We start from the raw sequence: 13,575 nt of genomic DNA, 5'->3' as shown, positions 1-13,575 counted from the left end.
AGTTCATTTTATTAATGAGTTCCTATTTGCTGCGGTATATTGGTGTACTGTACTTTTTTTTCCTGCTGAATTAACAACCTGAGATCAAATTATGTTAATGTATAATGCAGCACTGAAATGTGCTTTCCTGGCCACCATTAGCTAATTAGACTGCATAGGATCCTGATCGGATTTGTACAGCTTTCTGTGTAGCCATTTTATTTCTGTGATCTATGTCTGATTGTATTACAAAGCAGGAGAGAGGTGAAAACCAGGCATGTTGAAATGCAACATTAACATGAGCTGCATTTTTATCATCCAAGAAATCCGTTAACACTATTCCAGCAATGCAGATTGATGCTCTGTAATGTGTTTGGAAGATAGGCAAAGGATAAATTAATTGGGGGGTTTTTCTCCACTATTATGCAGAGTTCCCCCACACTCCAAATAAATGGGAAGTGAGAGCAAGCCATGTTAGTTATTATTGAATTGAGACAACGTTATATATTTAAATTGTACTTGGGACAGTTAAATCTTTTCATACTATGTCCCTCAGTCATCGGTACAGGATAATCTAGTTTATCCAATGCTACACCACCGTTGATCCTTCTGTTTACAACTCATTACTCATTTTTAGGATCATAAATTCCATTTTTACCAGTTTACACAATTCATGGATTTTTTGGGAAGTGAATCAATTAAAAAATCAATGTTCGTCCCAGATTTATGGTTTCCCATTGATTGACCTAAGATGCACATGCATGACATCGGCATGCATATAACCATGCATCCTATACCAGGTCTTGCCAATATGGATGCGATGTGCATGCGTCTCTGAACCTGTTTTTTGTTAAGAAAAAAAACAAAAGGTATACAATTTGGATTTTTTTTTTGTAAAGCAAAGCTGGATCATGTTTAAGTGCTGCTGTGAGTGCTCTATTCTTTATTTTGCAGCAATTGTAAATCTCTCATTCCTAGTTTGGCACAGCAGTGCAGTGGCACAATTACAATACTGAGAGTTCCCTGAAGACAGATCATCAATTGAAGTCTGACTGTTCGCATGCCAAGACATCGTTTACTAAAAGCAAGATTACAACTTGCTTTTGGTGCATAATCTCCAACAATTTTTATTATTTCACCATCATAGTGGCAGGTAGGTGGCTGGAACCATACAATAAACCTAGGTTCTTCAATTTTACTTTCAATTTTTGATGAGCTATTGAGGAGTTAAGTGAGAGGCCAGTAGTGAGCCCCATAAGTGGTATCCATTGTAGCTAATTGTATGTAGTCATTTAGCTTGATCGTACCTCTAATTCCATTTCTTGTTTGCATGAGTTATTAAAAATAAAAACATTTTTTGTACTGATTTTTCTCAATTTACCTTTTTTTGGGCTCCAATTTTTTCCCCCTTTTTTTTTTTAAGGTAAAATTAAAACATGAAGAAAAGCCCCAGTGTTTTTAAATTGACGAAAACTGACAATGATCTTGGCTTGTGTTCCCTAGTTGGATCTGCTTGTTTGATAGTGTCCGAATCCAATAGGACCTTGCTGTGTATCCTCAGTTTAAATTAAGGACTTTCAAAGTACAATTATCAGCTTTTGCCAAGCCCAAAACTAGACAGATAGGGTAGAGGTTATATTGTGGTTTAATTTCTACGGTTTGCTTTTCTGTTGATGAAATTAGAAATTTATAGACTGTTGAAAGAGGTAATTTTAACCTAACCTGCCTGACGAGGAACTGATGGGATTGGATTGACTGCCCATTTTGCACCTGCCCAATTTTACTTTCCATTTGAAGTCAACAGAAAGTAAAATTGGGAACAGGTAAAATGGGCAGCCAATCCAATCCTGTCAATTTACTGCTGGGCGAGTTAGTTTAAAATTGCCCTCTTGTTTTTGAACCAGATAGTCAGATGGAAACTCTACTTCAAAGCAGTATAATATTTCCCTTATCCCTGGCTTAGTTATAGTTTTAATATTGTTGTGATTGAGGTTGGGTGTGGAAGGCAAGGGGTAAACAGCATGTGCTGTAAACCTGCAGGAACAAATTGAGTTTTATTTGTTAGATTGCTGTTTTCATGACCACTAATTACAAATAATATACAGAAATAAAAGGACCAGCATCAATAAAGGTATTTTCTAAGTGTTCTCACCATACACCAGAGCAGTGGACCTTGTGACTCAGAAACAGTCTGTTGCTGTGTCTTTTTTGGTACTTTTTATGCCTCTCTTGTTTTGAGTCTCAAAGTGAAAACCACGTATTTTGCTGCTCCCCACTTTCTACTTATATACAATATATTAAGCACAGACTGGACGTGGTATCTCCCGTTTGTAAGGGTGAGTACCATAGGGTGCATATGAAAATTCAGCTTTCTAATTGACCAAATGCTACTTTTTAAAATGCTGTTTTAGGAACGGCAAATCCATTGAGTATACAAGCTATTCAAACACGTGATGAGAATGTTAACCAATCTACTGTGCTGCTACCATTCCCTCCTGCTGGTTAAATGTCTGACAGTTCAGCCAGGATATCATGCCCTTTTTCCTATTCTGTTCCTTATTCACAATGAAGATTCAATTTGTCTTCAGCTAATGAATGTAAAAATATCTTGAACACAAAAGTAGCAAAATTAAAATTCTAGGTTACAGAAAGGCAGTAGTCTTATTAAAAAAAAATATACTTTGATTCTGTAGAAAAGTTCTTATCTATGCCTCCTTTTCTAGTCAGCTTTTTGAACGATACTTCACTTTCTGGATATTATTTATGGCTTGGATCGGGCTCTTCGGGGCCATGTTCATATTCTGCGTGGAATCTACTTGTTTTTGAATTTACATTTTTATTATGGAATTCATGTGTGTTTAAAGTTTTGCTCATACAAAAACCTAATGTGATGTTTTAAGTTTAGTTTGATTAAATGATCTAACTATAATCTTCCAAATTTCTCTCCTTTGGGAACCGTTCCTTTTAAATCGGAAAATTGCGCATGTCACTCCGCTATTTAAGAAAAGTGAGAGGGGAAACCAGGGAATTATAGACCAGTTAACCTAACATCTGTTGTCGGGGAAATTACTAGAGTCTATAATTAAGGATAGAGTGACTGAACAGCTTGAAAATTTTCAACTGATCAGCGAGCCAGCATGGATTTGTGAAGGGTCGCTCATGCCTGATAAACCTGACTGAATTTTTTGAAGAGGTGAGTAATGGACAGGGGAATCACAGAATCACAGAAACCCCACAGTGCAGATAGAGGCCATTTCGGCCCATCGAGCCTGCACCGACACATATCCCACCCGATCCCCGTAACCCCTACACCAACACATATCCCACCCTATCCCTGTAACCCCACGTATTTAATCCCCCTAACACTAAGGGTCAATTTATCATAGCCAATCAACCTGTCTACGGATGTTATTTGTATGGACTTCCAGAAGGCATTTGATAAAGTCCCTCATAAGAGACTGTTAGCTAAACTTGAAGCTTGTGGAATTGAAGACAAATTATTGACCTAGTTAGGAAATTGGCTGAGTGGCAGGAGACCGAGGATAGGGACACTAACTGGGAGGATGTGATTAGTGGTGTCATACAGCGATTTGTGTTGGGGCATCAACTATTCACCGTATTTATTAACAACTCGGATGATGGGATAGAAAGCCACATATCAAAGTTTGCCAATGACACAGATAGGTGGCATTGTAAGCGGTGTAGATGGAAGCATAAAATTACAGAGATAATAGATTAAGTGGGAAAAACTGGCAAATGGATTTCAATGTAGGCAAATGTGAGGTCACCCACTTCGGACCTAAAGGATAGAACAGGGTACTTACTAAATGGTGAAAAGCTAGAAACTGGAGGTCCAAAGACACTTGGGGATCCACGTACGTAGATCATTAAAATGTCATGGACAAGTACAGAAAATAATCATCAGAAAGGCTAAATGAATGCTGGCCATTATATCTAGAGGACTAGAATACAAGGGGGTAGAAGTTATGCTGCAGCTATACAAAGCCCTAGTTAGACCACACCTGGACTACTGTGAGCAGTCCTGGGCACCACACCTTAGGAAGGATATATTGGCCTTGGAGGGAGTGCAGCGTAGATTTACTGGAATAATACTTGGATTCTAAGGATTCAATTATGAGGAGAGATTATGCAAATTACAGGGTTGCATTCCCTAGAATTTAGATGGTTAAGGGGTGATTTGATTGAAGTTTAAGATATTAAGGGAACTGATGGGGTAGCAAAGGGTAACTATTTCAGATGGTTGGGAAGTCCAAGTCTAGGACTAGGGGTCATAGTCTAAAAATTAGAGCCAGACCTTTCAGAAGGGAAGTTGGGAAACACTTCTACACACAAAGGGTAGAAGTTTGGAACACTCTTCAAGCAGCAATTGATGCTAGGTCAGTTGTTTTTAAATCTGAGATTGATAGATTTTTGTTAACCAAAGGTATTAAGGGATATGGGCAAAAACAAGTATATGGAGTTAGGTCACAGATCAACCATGATCTCAATGAATGGTGGAAGAGGCTTGAGAGGCTAAATGGCCTACTCCTGTTCCTAGGGTGAGTTGTCTGCATTTGCTATTGATATATTTTACACAGTGATGGACCACTAAGGACATGCTCAGCAGCAGCAGCACCCAGAGTTACTAGGATGAAGAAAAATTGCATTGTCAGAATTCCGAAAGTCAGTATAAATTCTGGGTTTAGTATTCCTGGTGCAGCTACTAAAGGCCCTGCAGTATTTCAATTACTAATTACACAAAAGTCTCTGTTTAAAAACTGAAGCTATTAACCTGAGAGAGATTACCAGACCTTTTACTGCATACTGACCACAATTTGACCAGAACTGGCATGCAGCTACAATGGAATTTCTGCGTGCTTTGATGCATCTTTCGACAGCTAATTTTGAAATATTAGGAGAGAGCAGATAGTAGCGTCTGCTTTCTACAAACATTACAAAGATTTGTTAATTTTTTTTTAAGTTTGCAGGCTGTACACTTTTCAAATGGGAAAACTCGAAGCAGTATAAGGAGATCTTGTACTGCTTGCAATCGTTAGTATCTGAATAATTTTCTCGTTCATTATTTGCTGAATAGAGAAGTCTTCTCAGAAAAGTCCTAAATCTTTGCACTTTGGCTTGTTTTTCTTTGTATTTATTTAATTTTTGAGTATTCGATTGGGAGTTGACAATGGAGTTACACTGCACTTTCACTGTCCAGAAAAAAAAGTGACAATATAATGGTAACCAAAGATTCATTGCAGGTGGAATGAGCTGTACAGGGTATTGTAAGATTCATTCAAATAATCTAGATTTCATTTATGCTCTGATAATGCAGTGGGTCTCAGTTTTGCGATCAATCCAGTGTGCGATCAGCAGAAAGTTAAAGAAATACCTGAGGTTAAAGCTCCGTGAAAGCCTTATTCTAATAGAAATTTTGCTGACGCTCACAAGTGGAAGTACCAGAGGGAAGCCATTACTACTGGAACTGTACCCTTGTGCAAATCAGCATCTTCAGGAAAGGAGGGAAATGGAAGAAAAGTTATGTCAAAGTGCTGTTGCACTGTTCCCGAGGTCCAATATTACCTGAATATTAGGAAAAGGCTACTACAAAAATTGGGGTGGGGGTGGGAAGCAGAAATATGACCTGGGCTAAACCCTCATGAACTGTTGTGTAGTCTTGTATACAAGCAATTAACAAACCGCTTGTTCAGAATTGTTTGTGTTTCTAGTTGATATAATTAGCCAGTTAGCACAGTTATGAATGTTACAGCATAATTTTGACTTTAAATACATCTCTGCAGAAGTAAGCATCAGGTTGAACAAATTACATCCTCTGTTGCTAATTTTTGTTTTAGATTACCACAATGTTATTTTGTAGGTCAAGTCCTCTTGATTTAGTGTGTAAACAGTGAGTAATAGAACTACTGCAGTTCAGTAGAAGTTTAAAATAAACTGACACATAGATGCAAGTTTTCAATATCTGCATTTAGCAACTGATTATCAACTTTTGTGTAGTATAATCAACTTGTGAAAAAGGGCCAGTGTTGACAAACTTGTGGATACTTTTTGCACTTTAGCAATCTTATCCATTATATTTGTTTGGTTTTGAAATTATTTTGCAGGCAATCAAAGGAATCCGTCAGCTTAGTTAGCTAGGAAGGAGACTTCACATTGAAGGGAAATAAGCCATGGCTGAATTGTTTATTGCAAGGTAATGCAGTTTGTTGCTGGTATAGAGATTGTACTGTAATATGGCTGTTTAATTCCATGCAGTGTCTGGTGATACGGCATAGGAAAAGACCCTGTGGTCCATCCAGCCTGTCGCTGGATTGTAATGCCTTGTGCATCACAATAAAAACACTCCTCACTGCAGCCAAAACCATGTGATCTCCTGGGAGAGGTGCAAAACCAGATTTAAAAACTCAGGCCAATTTTGGGAATAAATGGGAAATTCTTCTTTCCCCCTTATGTGATTGAAACTAGTCCAGGAGATCACTCTGGCCCTGATGACGCTATGCAATACCTACCTTTTGTGCAAGGTGACCTCCGCCCCAGCCAGAAACAGGTCCAGCTTGCTTGAAGGAATTCAGTCAATCGTCATCCACCGCATGATTGGCAACCTGTTTCCAGAGGTCCACTATTCTCTAGGAATAGAACCACCTCCTGACATCTAACCTAGATCTGGCCTTATAAATCTTAAAATTGTAAAACCAATATCAAATTACACCACCTCAAGCGTAGAATCCCAACTCTCTCTTTTGCTTACCTTGATAACCAAGATGCTTCAAACTGCAAATGAATCCGGTGGCCCTCCTCTGCACCATTTCCAAAGCCTCTATTGCCCACCATATGAGGAGACCAAAACTGGACAAAGTATTCTAACTGAGGCCTGACCAAGCCTTGATCTGGTGAAACATGCCACTGTTAACTTGTGCTGTCCAGTCACCAGATAGTTTTTTTCCTTCTACCTGAATAATCCAGCACTGCTGCTGATTAACCTTTAATGGGATGCTCTTCAGTTCTTTTGTACTGTTTCTTGTAAAGTACCAAATGCTGTACATAATGAGCCTACTGAATAATTAAAAGGTTGGACAGTCGTCACTTTAGATTTTTTAATGTTGCTGTTTACGCAAGTGCTTGGTTTAAACTGCATGTGTTGCTAAAACTACTACAGAAACTTGACTAAGTTTTCTGTGAGAAATATATTTTGAGACAAAATTTGTGTTTACACTTGACATAAGCACCCTGTGGAAAAGCTCTGTTGCATTGTACATGACGTTAGAAACCATAGATATGTAGATGCTACATCATGGAAACAGGCCAGTCCACCCAACCAGTCAGTGCTTTGTTTATCCTCCACATGAGCAAATAGTTTCATATTTACCCACCCTGTTCAATGGAAATAAAAATTGGGAGCAATGTAAAATGTACTGCCGATTTGCTATCTCCCATTTTTAAACTCTGTCAAAATTACCTCCATTTGAGTTGTCACTTCCACCTCTGGTTTTTGGGTTTGAACCAAGTTTAAGTTGTTAAGATGAAAGTCTCCTCTCTGCTTTTAGGGTCCTTAACAAAATGAGTTTGGTGCGCTCAATCCATTTTTGGGTGGATGTGGGCAACAGCTGAACCTGTCTATAATTCAGCAATAATTGACACTAAATCAAAAATCACAGCCAAAGAAAGCACAAGGATGGCTAGTGGAGAAAATAGAAATATTTTGGTATAATAGAGGGTACCATCAACATTTGGGGTTAGTCCACTTTAGGACGGAGTAAAGGGAGCATTACTGTTCAACCTGACCATCAAACTGTATGATTCTGATTGTTGTGTTTTCGGATCTTTTCCGTTTTATTTTGACTCGTACCGTGACACTCTCTTTTGGGCAATTGCTAACTCCATACATTTGCAAGTGTCTATCTTAGGCCCTAGATGTAGGAAAGCTCTAGGTAACGTGCCTGGGATAATGAAACAAATTTTATTAATTACTTTTAGATACCAGACTTATTCTATCACTTCATAGAGCCATGGCTCAGTGGCAGTACTCTCGCCTCTGAGTCAGAAGGTTGTGGGTTCAAGTTCCACTCTAGAGACTTGAGCACAAAAATCTAGGCGGTACTGAGTGGGTGCTGCATTGTCTGAGGTGCTGTCTTTTTCGGATGAGACGTTAAACCGAGGCCCCATTTGTGTGCTCAGGTGATATAAAAGATTATAGAACTACAGTACATAGAATATACAGCACAGAAACAGGCCATTTGGCCCAACCAGTCCATGATGATATGACCTTTTCAGTTTTTATTGGTGTGCCATTTGCTTTAAACAGTGCTTTAATATTTTATACTAAATAAATAATGGCAGTGCACTGCAAATTTGCTTGTTTTGTGTTTGCACTTTTGTGCAGCATAAAGCCCTTTTTCTCCCACATCATAGTCATATGGCTAACTGTGCACCATTAAATTAAGTGATAACCTTTATCTATTTTCTACATTTTGGTGTTTCTCTCCATAATCCTTCCTTGGGAATCTAATTAATCTAATTAACTGTTAATTTCACACACACGCCATGTGAGTAGTAAAGTAGAAATTTCTATTTTTAAAAGTATTATATTTAGCTAAAGACTATCTGAACAACAACAGCTTGCCTTTTAATGTAGAAAAAAAATCCAACCAAAGGAGATGTTGAAGGGCAGAGGCAGGTGGAGGTGTTTAGTGGGGGATTCCAGAGCATGGGGCCTAGGTGGCTGAAAGGCATGGCTACCAATGGTGGGGCTAAGCCAGGTACACTCAAGTCAACACCCCTTTGGATTTGAGGGAGTAAAGATGGTGGCTGTACCAGGAGAAATAACCATGATGGGAGATGGTGAAGATTTTTATAAAGGCAAGGGGATCAGAGGTGGAAGTAAGTATAGAGAGCCAAAGGCTAGGAACTTGGTTTGAAAGTGCAGTTCTAAGCAACTTAAGGGAGTTTTTTCTCTGGGATGGATGCAGGAGATTGGAAAGGATTAGGGGAGTGTGGGTGGTGAGGGGTACAAGCAGTTGGTGCCAGATGGCCTTGTCAGTGATCCAAGGCCATGGGAGATGATGCAGTTGAGGGATGGCATGCATATGGGTAGGAGAGTTGATATGGAGGAAAACATTTAGGGAGGTGAAGCTTCAAAGGAGTGTGAGCAATGGGAGTTGTGATGTAGATTGAAATTACTGATGAGAAATTGCTTAGTGCAAAGGCTGAGCGAGGAAAGGAGAGCGGATATCTTCAGTTAAAACTTGGATGGGGGGGGGGAAGGGGTGTTGTTGGACAATGAGGATTTTAAAGAGTCAATAAGGGTGGAACAGGGTGAGATAATCAAAGGAGAAGGTGACGGGAGGCTTCAGTAAAGGGCAAGGTGTCACTTTCAAAGCCAGGATGTTAATATAATCATCCATAATAAAGTGGTGGATGGTAGGATCTCAGTATATTTTAAGTCTATAATGGGATCCTAGTCAGTTGCTGTTGTAGATCTATCAGAGACTCATGGAAATGATTGACACTGCAGAGCAAACCTGTGGCAGATTCTGAATATTTTTGGTCTGGGTTACCAAGTTATGGAGTGCAATTTCTCACTAGGAAGATGGTCGATGATCAATCATCAGCATTGACCTGCAGTGCTGAAAACTTGCTGGCTCAGGGATCAGATTGTCAAGTCTGCCACAAAAGGTTGCCCTGGTTTGGATCTTCCATAATTATGTATCATTTTGAGGTACCTTAACCCCAGAGACAGTGCTTGCCCTCAAAGGAAAATAGTCCATCTAGACTGCACTGTACTTCAGAGTTAAATTTTCTAGTAAATGGTCGCTGTGCACAAATAATTTCTATTGTATTGTTCCTCCAATTAGTGTTTAACATTTTTGTGCATAATACTTGCCCACCTGCTTCTTTCTAATGTTAGTGTGACTATTTCTATAGAGCTACCATAAATCGCATTGATAGTACCTTTTGTAGTAGTTGGGGTAAGTCATGTCTACAAAGAATTGCACTTATCTAATATAGTGGGGAGTACAACAGAATTTGAATAAACACTTTCACTTTTTTTTTCTTGCTTCCATTTTAAAGGTTTCAGAAATGCTACAACAGGTATTGCAAGTTATGTATAGCATGTACTGTATCACTTTAGATTTACAACATTAATCCAGTCACCCAACCTCCTAATCTACTGTATTATTTACCAGTATTTATGGAAAAAGGTCCAAAGTTACTTATACCACAAGCAGCATTTTTAACTATTTTCTGAGCTTCCCTAATGAGTCAATGGGTAAAAGCACCAGATGATGCTGTACTGAGTGAACACCAGGGATGTCTTAAATTTGGTCATTGGTCTGTGTTATTGAGTCTCCGCTCGGGCAGGTGCAGGGAGGGTGAGCTCTGGCCTACATCAACTGATTGTTTAGAAGAAAGGTCTCTTAACCAACCCCTCACCTCAGGACATGCATTAAGCATTTGATGAGTAAGCAGAGTACACAACATCACATCTGGGACATAAAGATGGCTGGCACATTGCAAGTTATCCTGAGTAAGTCCTTCTATTGCCATCAGATATCTCTGAAATAACTAATGATACTGAGGTTAGAAGGTGTTACATGGAGGCTGGTCATGCAAACATGCTAATCCAGCTAGTTTGTTGCTTACCTCAATTGGTTAGAAAGTAAAACAGTTGCTGCTGAAGCTCCATGTCTGCTTATAATGGAACCACCAATTGTATCGAGTACTTGTGCTTTGATCAAGAGTGTAGTGGTAATGCACTTGTATATTCTGGTTACATTGAGTTACACTGCTCACCTTGCCACTTGGCCGGAGTTCCTGGTGCCTGCTGTCCACCTAGAGAGCTCAAATCCACTCTAGTCAATTGTATAATGATCAGCTACTGACTATCCTGGGTTGGGTTTTTTTTGGTGGGGGGAGAGAAATATGCAGGGTCACTGGGGCTAAGCTGATCTCCAAGATGATCTGCTTAGTATTAGGAAATTGGAACAGTCAGTCCTCTTTGGCACACTTGATAATCTGATGCCTCATCCAGGCAGTACTCCAGGTTGCAGTGGATGGGTGACCAGTCAGTTTTGTTCATTAATGGGACCTGAAATGGGAGACTTGTCGATGATGGGCTAGAATTCTTCCCACTTGACTCCAGAGAACTAAACAGGCCTGTTTCCAGTCCCAGCTGGACAAGTGGGGGTGAATATGTGTCATCGATAGTGCTGCCCTAAAACACACACTCTATAGTTTCTCGGATTGATGGACCTGGCTAATGTTTGGCCGATTGGAAGGTGTGACAAGGTGGTGAGATGCTTGGGAAGTATGGTTGAGGGTACCTGCAAGAAAAAAAAGAAACCATTTTGGATACTTTCTGTAAATTTCATGGAGGTAAAGGATGCTCTATTAGGTAACAGTAGAGCTACTGCAGAATGTCTACGATTAGATTGCTGCTTCTATAAATATTGATTCTGAAGTGTCATGGTTTTTTGCTGTGGTTGACCAACCCTCTGCCAGGGGCAAGCCTGCTTCTCCTTCCAGATGCCTGCTTGGTCTTTCAAGTGCTTGCTCCTCAATGGGGTCACCTCAACAGTGAACACTGACCCTTCTAACTGCAGACCTCTTATTGTGAGCAGCCTTCACCTGCAAAAGTATATAAATCCTTGATTAGGTGACTCTCCCCTCATCAAACTTTTCTCTTGCATTTTACTGAGGATGGGAGGTGTGGCATCAGAAGCTGCATGTGCTGGCAGTGGATTCCCATGGTCTTGGGTGGGCATGCAAAGAGTGGGATGTTGAGGTTTCTTAGTGGTAACGTAGGCCAAGGTTGTGCTCGGTGACCTGGGTGGTGAATGTAAGGGCGTTTAGTGTCAGTGCTGTACAATGCTTCATTCTGTATTGGAACAACACGAGCAGGGAATCAGTAGCCGCCCTCTCTTCTCCTCTGGTAAGATCATTACATCTTTCGCAGCACTGGGACCAATCCTCTGAATATTGCTTACTGCATTGGTGTTTTTTTTGCCACCTGCCAAGCTTTTCTCCCCAGGATTTCATTCACATTTTCCCCACTGAGGAAACAGAAACTCCCTTCTCCTTCCTGGAGCAAATGCTCCATGTTGTAATAGATGAAAGACTGCAAGAACTCAGGAGCCACGACTGCCTGACATTGTTCTACTGCAGTCTACTAAAGTAACTAAATTAAGGTAGGAATTTAGCTAAAAACTCATCAATGCAAAAATTATTCCTGAACACCTACTCTCGTGCAAACAAGTTGCCTCACTCCCTTTACTGTCTGCAGGCCTTTAAAAGCCTGACGCTGCCTAGCTGTTTCCTGCCTGTGTCAGAATGATGCTTGTACAATGCCCCCCCCCCCCCCCCCCCCCAACAACAAACCCGGCATGTTAATTAAGGAACACGAAATGTGGGTTATTCAAAGTACGTCACAAACAGAGCGCTATTCACTTGGGCAACAGAGACCCAGGAAAATGGACACTCCTGTCTGCATGTCAAGGCTGGATTTGAACTGAAGTCTCCAAGGTGAAAGTACATTGTGCAGTCTGATCCCTTTCCTAGCTCATTATAATTTGTGGAAAAGCTGTTTGAACTGGTTCACTGCCTTGCTGGTATCCATTAATTGGTACCTGAATGGGTCTTTACCACATATAATCTCTGCCTTAAAACAGTGTGAGGCTTTGGTTAAGTGCTATAACAGTTATCAGAAATATATTAAGACATTTATTCAAATGATTGCATGTTATAGATTATGCCCCTGGGGTTTGATTGTTGAAAGGACTGCATCCATTTCCCTGGTGTTGCTGCCCTACTGGGTTACATCTCTTTGGCAGCTGAATTGGAAAATGCAGCTTTGTTTAATGTTTGTTTAAAAAGCCAAAGGCTGCTTTAAATACTGTAATAGGATATGGGATTTCCAGCCTTTATTTTGTATTTTTTAATACCAGTGACTTGAGGATAGGTTTTGGAATATCGCTCCTCAAAATAAGAGGTGGGTTATTGGAAATTAGAGAGCCCCTTAATCTTATTTTGGGGGGGTGGGGGTGATGGAGAGGGATAGTTTTAAGTATATCTTGTATTGGATCATTGGTGATGCATCAGGAATTTTCCAGAGTCTTTCCTGAAATTGGCTGCAAGATTTTTTTTTTCCTGTCCTGTTTTCGCCTCCCCAAGGAATTAGCATTGCTAGTAATTAAGAAGGGTGATGCATGAGATTACACCATCTAATGGATAGGGTGCGCATTAACGGCACGGATTTGTAATTTCTCATTTGTTTTTCATAAGTTTATAGCCAAGACCCAGCTAAATTCTTTGTAAGGCACTAGGCAGGCAGTAGAAAGATTGCAGAGGACATTGGCTACATGTGGTCAGTGATAGGCTGGGAAGTGAAGCAGAAACTGTGTGTCCTGGATGTGTAATTCAGTGTACTGACATTAGTGTTCCATCAAAGCAAAAATGCAAGGGGAATAGGAGATATCTATTCCTGGTCCTTCAGTGAAAGAGTTATGTATGTGAGGTATCTCCATTTTGAGGACATTTTACTCAACCTGGTCCGATGTGTCTTGCATCTAGGAAAAGTACAGG

At 40.1% G+C, this 13,575-nt stretch overlaps 1 protein-coding gene across 4 annotated transcripts in view; it reads left to right on the top strand.

Annotated features, from left to right (window-relative positions):
• LOC147108704 (dnaJ homolog subfamily C member 5) overlaps positions 1-13,575 on the top strand; it is a 51,020-nt gene that overhangs the window by 16,787 nt on the left and 20,658 nt on the right. The window contains exon 2 of one of the 4 annotated variants that reach the window (XM_086005445.1): positions 934-1,132. The exons of the other annotated variants lie outside the window; for them this stretch is intronic. The gene's annotated coding sequence lies outside the window, so the exon portion shown is untranslated. The remainder of the gene's footprint in view (positions 1-933; positions 1,133-13,575) is intronic. 4 annotated transcript variants of the gene reach the window in all.

The sequence above is a fragment of the Somniosus microcephalus genome, chromosome 13 (genome assembly GCF_052327205.1).
Source record: "Somniosus microcephalus isolate GS21.2 chromosome 13, FLI_Smic_1.0, whole genome shotgun sequence".
NCBI lineage: Eukaryota > Metazoa > Chordata > Chondrichthyes > Squaliformes > Somniosidae > Somniosus > Somniosus microcephalus.
The sequence above is the reverse complement of the archived record's forward strand: the minus strand, read 5'-3'. Positions and strand labels throughout refer to the sequence as shown.